We start from the raw sequence: 6,924 nt of genomic DNA on the forward strand, positions 1-6,924 counted from the left end.
AAGGCAGAGGCCATGGCCCCCGGGCAGGTGGCAGCTTCGCCCCCACCAGAGCCCACCACCCTCATGGCATCCCACATTGCCCCAGTCTCTGCCTGGGCCAGGCCCTCAAGCTGCTGGCTCGGGTGTCCAGACTGTGGAGGCAGTGGTTGAAGGCTGATGGCTCCTGGTGTCATTAAATACTCTGTTTTTACCTGCTCTGGGCCTCCGGAGACCAGCCTGGCACCAGAGGAGGGGACGGCAGAGCCCCAAGCTGAGCCAGGCTCCAGCCCACACCCACTGGCCCCAAGTCTGGCCACGGGCTGGGCCCTGGTGTGCAGACACCAGTGGCTACTGCTCCAGGGCCTTTGCACAAGCCAGCTGCAGGCCCAGGCGGTTGCGGGGAGTGCGGCTGCAGCGGCCTCTTTTTCCTTCCCCTCTTGGGAGATGGCTGCTCCTCCCGGCTGTTTCCGGAAAGTGTGTTTGTTATTTGGCTCCTGGAAACACCATCTGATGAAACAGGTTCTGTTGGGCTGACCTGCCAGGCAGAGGCTGTGGGCGCCCAGGAGTCCCACCACGAAGCAGGCGGCAGAGACCCGACGGCCCCACCCTGAAAGCTGGGACCTGGCACCTAAACGGGGAGATGGAAGAACGTGGAAAATTCCCTGAGTGCAAATTGATGCTCAGCTTCCACAGGCACCAACTTGCTGCGGAATCCTGCTTTGCGGGTCATCGTTCTTCAAGCATTCGGACGCCTCGGGCCCCAGAAATTCAAGAACAAGAAAGCTCTGTTTCATGCGGACACGCTCACACACGCACACCTGCTCTCACATACCTGCTCACACGACTCACACGCATACATGCGCACACACACGTGCTCACACATGACACACGCACACAAGCACGCCCACGCACTCACACACATGCACATGCTCACACTACACACACGTGCTCACACACACGCGTGCACACGCTCACAAGTGCACATGCACACTCACACACCCATGGCCACGTAGCCCCAGTCTCAGCATCATGTCCTCTATTTAGAAATATTGGCTAAACACCTAATAAATAACTGAACAGAAATGTAATCTTTAATGAAGACTCACAAACCAAAAGCCAGCTGGCAGTTCCATTTAGAACATCCATGAACACAGTGGCATTTATAGGAAACCTTCTCCAACAGCGATGCTCCCATGTGTGACAGCCCCCCCTCCAAATGTCCTTCCTTTCCCTTCACGCCTCCTCACAGCCCAGGGCCCTAGGGACACGGGTGCCAAAGGACTGGATCTGGTGGACAGGCCAAACCCGGGCCATGGGCCACGGTACTGGGCAGGCGGGGCCCTCAGGGAGGGACGGAGCTCCCTGGGTCAGCCCTCTGCCAGCCGACCAAGACTAACCCTAGATGGTGCCCTCGACCTGTCCTCCCTCAGCAGCCCCATGAATGTAACATCCAGACCAGTTTGTGGCCCCTAGGAGGGGAAACTGAGTCCCAGCCCCAGAGTCCTCCCTCAGCTTCACCAGGTGCCCCATGGAGGAGACAGCCAGGGTTTGTCACCTGACAGGCTCACCAGAATCAGGACAGGTGGGAGGATAGTGCAGGTGGGGGCAGGACAGGTGGGGACGGGGCAGGTGGAGACAGGACAGGTGGGGACGGGGCAGGTGGGGACAGGACGAGGGTGGACTCCAAAGGGAGGCCAGCAGCAGTGTGTCCCGGCAGCAGTGTGTCCCGGGGAGGCTGACAGTGGCCCTGGAGGCGTCAGGTCTCCTCCCAGGCCAGCAGCAGGGCCGTATGCTGGGAACAGGACCTTGTGGTGAGCAGGTGGGAAGGAGGTGGGTGGAGATGGTGGGCAGGGCTGCCTGGAAGACTCCCCAGGAACGGCCATGTGTGTTGGGAGCACTGCTGGAAGGAAGGTGTGACCAGGAGGAAGTCTCAGGGATGGGGTGAGGAACTGGAGCCCAGAGTCTGGGTGTGAAGAAGTCACCCTCAGCAGGCTGGGCCCATGGGCCCAGGGGCGATCAGGGAGGGGGAAGGGAGATGGGGAGGGGGCTAAGGCCTGCCAGGAGCCAGGTCCTGGTGGGCAGCAGATGGCACGGCGCCTGGCAGCACTGAACGGGAGTGGGTGGGAGGACACGGAGCCAGGCCAGCCTCAGTGGCGGGGTCCTGGGGCCTGTGTCCAGAGGCGAGGCCCACACAGCAGTGGAATGGTCCTGCAGGTGCACGGCCACAGTCGGCAGGGGTGGGGGCTTTGGCGCCCTGGCTGCCCAAAGCTTGACACTAACCTAGAGCCAACCAAACCCCACATTCAGGGCACACCCCACGGCGTATCAGACATCTATAGCCACGTAGCAAATAACCCCAAAACTTAGCAGTTTAAAAAGGCCTCCACGTGTTAGCTCCCCCATCTCTGGGGCAGCGTGGCTGGTGGCTGCAGCTCAGGTGGCAGCCACAGGCAGTCCCATGTCCAGGACGGGGCTCACGGGGCTGTGGGGAGGCCTCAGCCCCTGACCACGTGGCACCCCCAGGCTGCCAAGTCTCCTCCAGGTGCCAGAAGCCACAGTCTAACCCCCTAGGTCTGGAAGTGGCCTCCCTTGTGCCTGCTGTGGGCTGTGGTCACACGGGTTACCCTAAGGCCACGTGGGTGGGGCTGCACCAAAAACATCTACCCGGGGTCAGGGCGTCCGGGCTGCCACAATGCCGGCTCCTGCAGTGCTGGCCACGTGCCCAGCAAGGAACCCTATACACAGACCCTGCTCTGCCCATTCCCCAGGGGCCACGAGGCACACAGACCCCGCTCTGCTCACCCCTCAGGGGTCATGGCGCCCTCATCCTGCTGGGCCAGAGACGGTGGCCTCTGCCCTCCTCATACTGGCCGCTGGGAGACCATGTAGTGGTGGCAGCAGATGCCTGTGCGGAGGCATCCTCAGTGCTCAGACAGGGCAACGTGCACACACACACACGCACGCATACATGAGGGGCTTTGTGGAGAAGAGGAGCCCAGGGAGCACGACTCCTGACACGTTCCGTGGCAGGCCCAGGGTCGGGGGTGTAGCAGGAACTCTGGCCTTGAATCCAGAGGCTCCGCCACATCTGGGGCTGCTCTCGCCAGCTGTGCAGCCTGGGTGACTCCACGGCTCTGGGTCGTGGGCTGTGCTCGGTGCCTGGGGGGCCTGGCCTTCTGTGTCTCAGTGTCCCCCACCCCCCGCACAGCAGGCTAAGGACGCCTGATCCGTGAGACGCAGGGAGCTGTGTGGGATAATTTCTGGAAAGCACAGCCAGGACCGGCATCAGTGAGGGCATGAGCTTTTGGCCGCCTCTGCCCTTCCCATTCACAGCTGCCTTGCTGCCTGCCGTGGCCTGGAGACGCGGCTGCGGACGCTGTCTGCTTGCAGTTTTTCCCTTTTTTAGCCCAAGGCTGAGCGGTCCTTCTGGACTGAGGTGCGTGGAGCCTGGCTCTTGACTGGCAACGGAGACGCTCTCCAAAGCTCCTGGAATGTTACTGACCGCCGGGCTGGGATGGCGCTCACATTCTTCTAGGTGTGGATAGTGGAACAAAACCAAAATATTAGCACAAGGCTAAGTTTGTTTTACAGCATCCCGTAATATATGAGGTGCTTGTTTGGATTTTATCTAAACAACTTTCCCTGCACACCCAGCAGCTGCTGAGTTTCAGCTCCCGGCCCCTGGAGCGCCTGCGGCTGAGGCTGGGATGGGGGCTCCAGAGGTCACTCCTCCCCTGGAAGACAGACGTTGGCCTTGGGCCGGGGACTCTTAGTGATGCGGTCACCCCAACGTACCGGAGGCTATGGCTCTACTTCCTCCTGGGGCTGAGCTAAGCAAGCTTTAGCTCTCGGGCCGAGTGCAAGGAGGGCAAGAGCGAAGTCTCCGACGGTGCTGAGGTCTGCCCCGGGTGCAAGGGACCTGTGTTTTCAGCACTACCGTGTGGCCTGTGGATGCCCCAGGCCCCTGGACAACTGATATCTGGGGTCCACACTCCTGGACAGGGCTGAGGAGGTGATGTCCCCAGACTCACCCCAGCACAGCCATGGAGGGCACCCTGGACACCCACCCCGGCCTCAGGCTCCCACCCCAGCGGGCCCTGACATGGGTGCATGTGACGCCCTCCTGGCCTTGGCCTCTCAGGCCCAGCTCAGCCACGGCCATCCAGACCCTTGGGCTCCGGTGTCTTCTAAAAGCTCTGAGAAGCACCCCCTTGGGGCAGCCGGGGCCCTGACTACCCTCCGACCCTCAGCTGGACTCCCTGTGGCCCAGTCCGGAAGGTTCTCTTCAGAACAGATGGCAGATGAGGCAAGAGTCGGCTCTGAGCTCTGCCCTCCGGCACCAGCAGCGCTGTGAGGGCCCACAGGGTGGGTCAGTGGTCCCCAGGGACCTCGGCCTTAGGGAAAGTGCAGCAGAGGCCTCAAGTCCCCAGGCGCTCAGCTCATGTTGCCCTCGCTCCTCCAGAGCACAGCCCGAGCTGCAGGAGGGCAAACGCTCCACCTCTCAGCCAGTGTCCCTAACACCCGTGCCGAGAAAACAGCAAAGGCCGGTGCAGGATGGAAAGGACGTGAATGGTGAGGCCAGCAGTGAGCCCGAGGGGACCAGCCCAACAGCCAGTGCTCCCAGACACCGGCCAAGAGCAATGCCCCATCCTCACCGCAAACGCCGCTGTGACGCGCTGACAGTGGATGCGAATGTGTGACAGACAGCGAGTGCCAGTGTGACCGTCACGGCTGATGCTGAGCACTGCACCCACACACCAAGGAACCCGCAAGCCCAGGGCTCAGCTCCTGCTCGCGGGGTGCAGGCCGGGCCTCACTGTCCTACGTACACAGCAGCATGGGCGCTTCAGGCCTCTCCAGCCTCCTCCGTGCAGAGCCTGCCACCATCAGTGTTGCACAAGGGACAGGTGCTGCACAGAGAGGCCACGTGCCTTGCCCCGGGCTGCCAGCTCCAGAGAACGGTCCAGGGATGCCAGGGTCACCCGGCCCCAGGGCTGCTCCTGACCAACCTGGGACGGATCTGGGCAGAGACAGGATGAATCACCTTCCGGACGGTGGCTCCAGGTCAGAAAGCTGCCAGGTCACCCAGGTGCCATGCGAGCCGCTCCCCGGGGACAGTTTTCGGCCTTGGGTTGATCACGGCAGCTGTTTTCCGTCTGCCAGGCCAAGCCCAGCTTTCATCTCCCATCACACAACCCTCTGCTTCCTGGGGCTCTGGGCTTATCGTGGTTTTCTTTTCTACTGTCTGGAACTGAATGTTTAGCTCATCTATTTTGTATTCTCTCTTGTTTATAATAAAAACATTTTAGATGAGAAGTTTTCCTCCCAGTCAGTGCGTTTCCGGCCACCTTCTGGAAGCCACAGCAGCATCAGCTCCTCTCTGACCTCACAGCGGCTCTGGAGGGCGTCGGGTGAGTGTCCAAGCACCTCTCACCTCAATGCAACACAGGGTCTATTTCCAGCCTTCCTGCGTGCCTGGGGATGCCTTACGTGTGCATATCGCAGCTGCAGTGCGCTGTTCACGGGGGGCCGACCTCGGCTGCATGCTCACCCACCAGGGCGTGGAATCCCACGAACAGGGTTTCGTCAAACAGTGACAGGGAGACACGAGTAGACCCCATGGTAGGATGGGAGGGGCCTGTCTAGTGAGAAACTCAAGGGAACAACCTTGCCAGAGGCCCATAAACCCAGGCAGCACAGGGACTGGGCTCATCCTGGAACATCAGGAGCAGGACAGTGGCCTGAACATCAGGACATCTAACGGCCAGACCAGTGCTGGGACTCCCGGGAGTAGCAGGTAGTAGTGGGCAGCAGCCTCAAAGAACCCCAGGACCCCCACCCAGGGGGCAGTTCCGGGTGGGGACAAGGACAGACAGGACACCTGGTCAGTCCTGAGAAGCCACACAGAAGCCTTGCTCTCAGACAGGCCTCCCTCAGGCCTGGGCTGCCTGGCTCTGAGCCCCCAGCAAGGTTTGCAGCCACGGGGAGGGGAGAAGTTAGGGGTCTTGACCTCTATGCGGCACCAGGTTGGGGAGCAGCAGGGCAGGCAGGGTGGGGTCCCACCTTGGAGGACCACCTGCCAAGGGTGAGGCAGGGGCAGGGAGGTGGCTGGCAAGCACGTCCCCCTCCCTACCAGCTGCAGCTTGGGTGACGCTGCTAAAAATCTGCAACCCCAAGGCCTCAGAGACACGACCTGCAGGACAGGCCTCTGTTCAGCCAGGCTGGACACCAGCTAGGAGGAAACCTCTGCTGCCCCGAAATACGAAATTGGAACAGAAGGTTACGGGCCAGTTCACTCATAGGCAGAGGACAACTCCAAAATGAGGCCCTGGCAGGCAAAATACAGCCCGGCCCAGGAATTCCCGTGCCTGAGCTCGGACTTCAGAAACAGAAACCCAAGGCTGTGTGGCACACCTGCCCGCAGGAAAAACAAAACACCCAGTTTTCTCAAAGGGCACCGAGAGGGAAGTCAGTAAAAGCTCCTGATAAAAGTGATGCAATGACAGGTTTCATTCCTACTTGATACAAGTGAGCGTATAAAAGCAAATACCTACGTACTTATTGAGAATGCTTGGGTTTGCCCCTAAACCCACACACACACACACACACACACACACGTGTGCACACGCTCAAGTGCATGCACCCACGCCCCCAGCTCCGCCCCGGAGAGCCAGGGCGAGGCCGTGTGTCCTGACTTTCCAGGTGCACTGGTGCTTGTCAGCAGGCTTTCCCGAGGACTTCAGGACACCCTGGGGCTTCCTCCCTTGGGCTGCAGGGAAGGACTAGGCCCCTCGGGTGCCCCCTCGGCAGGGGTCAGTGGCGTGTGCGCATCCTCTGCAGCTGCAGTGCCTCCCCTGGGTCCCACCTGCCTCATCTAAATCTGGATGCCACCCCACCCCCCGAAGCTTGAGTGGGAAGTATGGGGACCCCCGGCCTGAGCAACCA

The 6,924-nt window shown here is 61.0% G+C and overlaps 1 long non-coding RNA gene across 1 annotated transcript in view; it reads right to left on the reverse strand.

The window, feature by feature from the left end:
- Positions 1–2,126: 2,126 nt before the first annotated feature.
- Positions 2,127–6,924, reverse strand: part of LOC108539791 (uncharacterized) — a 9,458-nt gene continuing 4,660 nt past the window's right edge. The window contains exon 3 of the long non-coding RNA XR_001888483.1: positions 2,127–3,510. This is a non-coding gene — a long non-coding RNA (uncharacterized LOC108539791). The remainder of the gene's footprint in view (positions 3,511–6,924) is intronic.

This window comes from Rhinopithecus bieti, unplaced genomic scaffold (assembly GCF_001698545.2).
Source record: "Rhinopithecus bieti isolate Rb0 unplaced genomic scaffold, ASM169854v2 scaffold_18153, whole genome shotgun sequence".
NCBI lineage: Eukaryota > Metazoa > Chordata > Mammalia > Primates > Cercopithecidae > Rhinopithecus > Rhinopithecus bieti.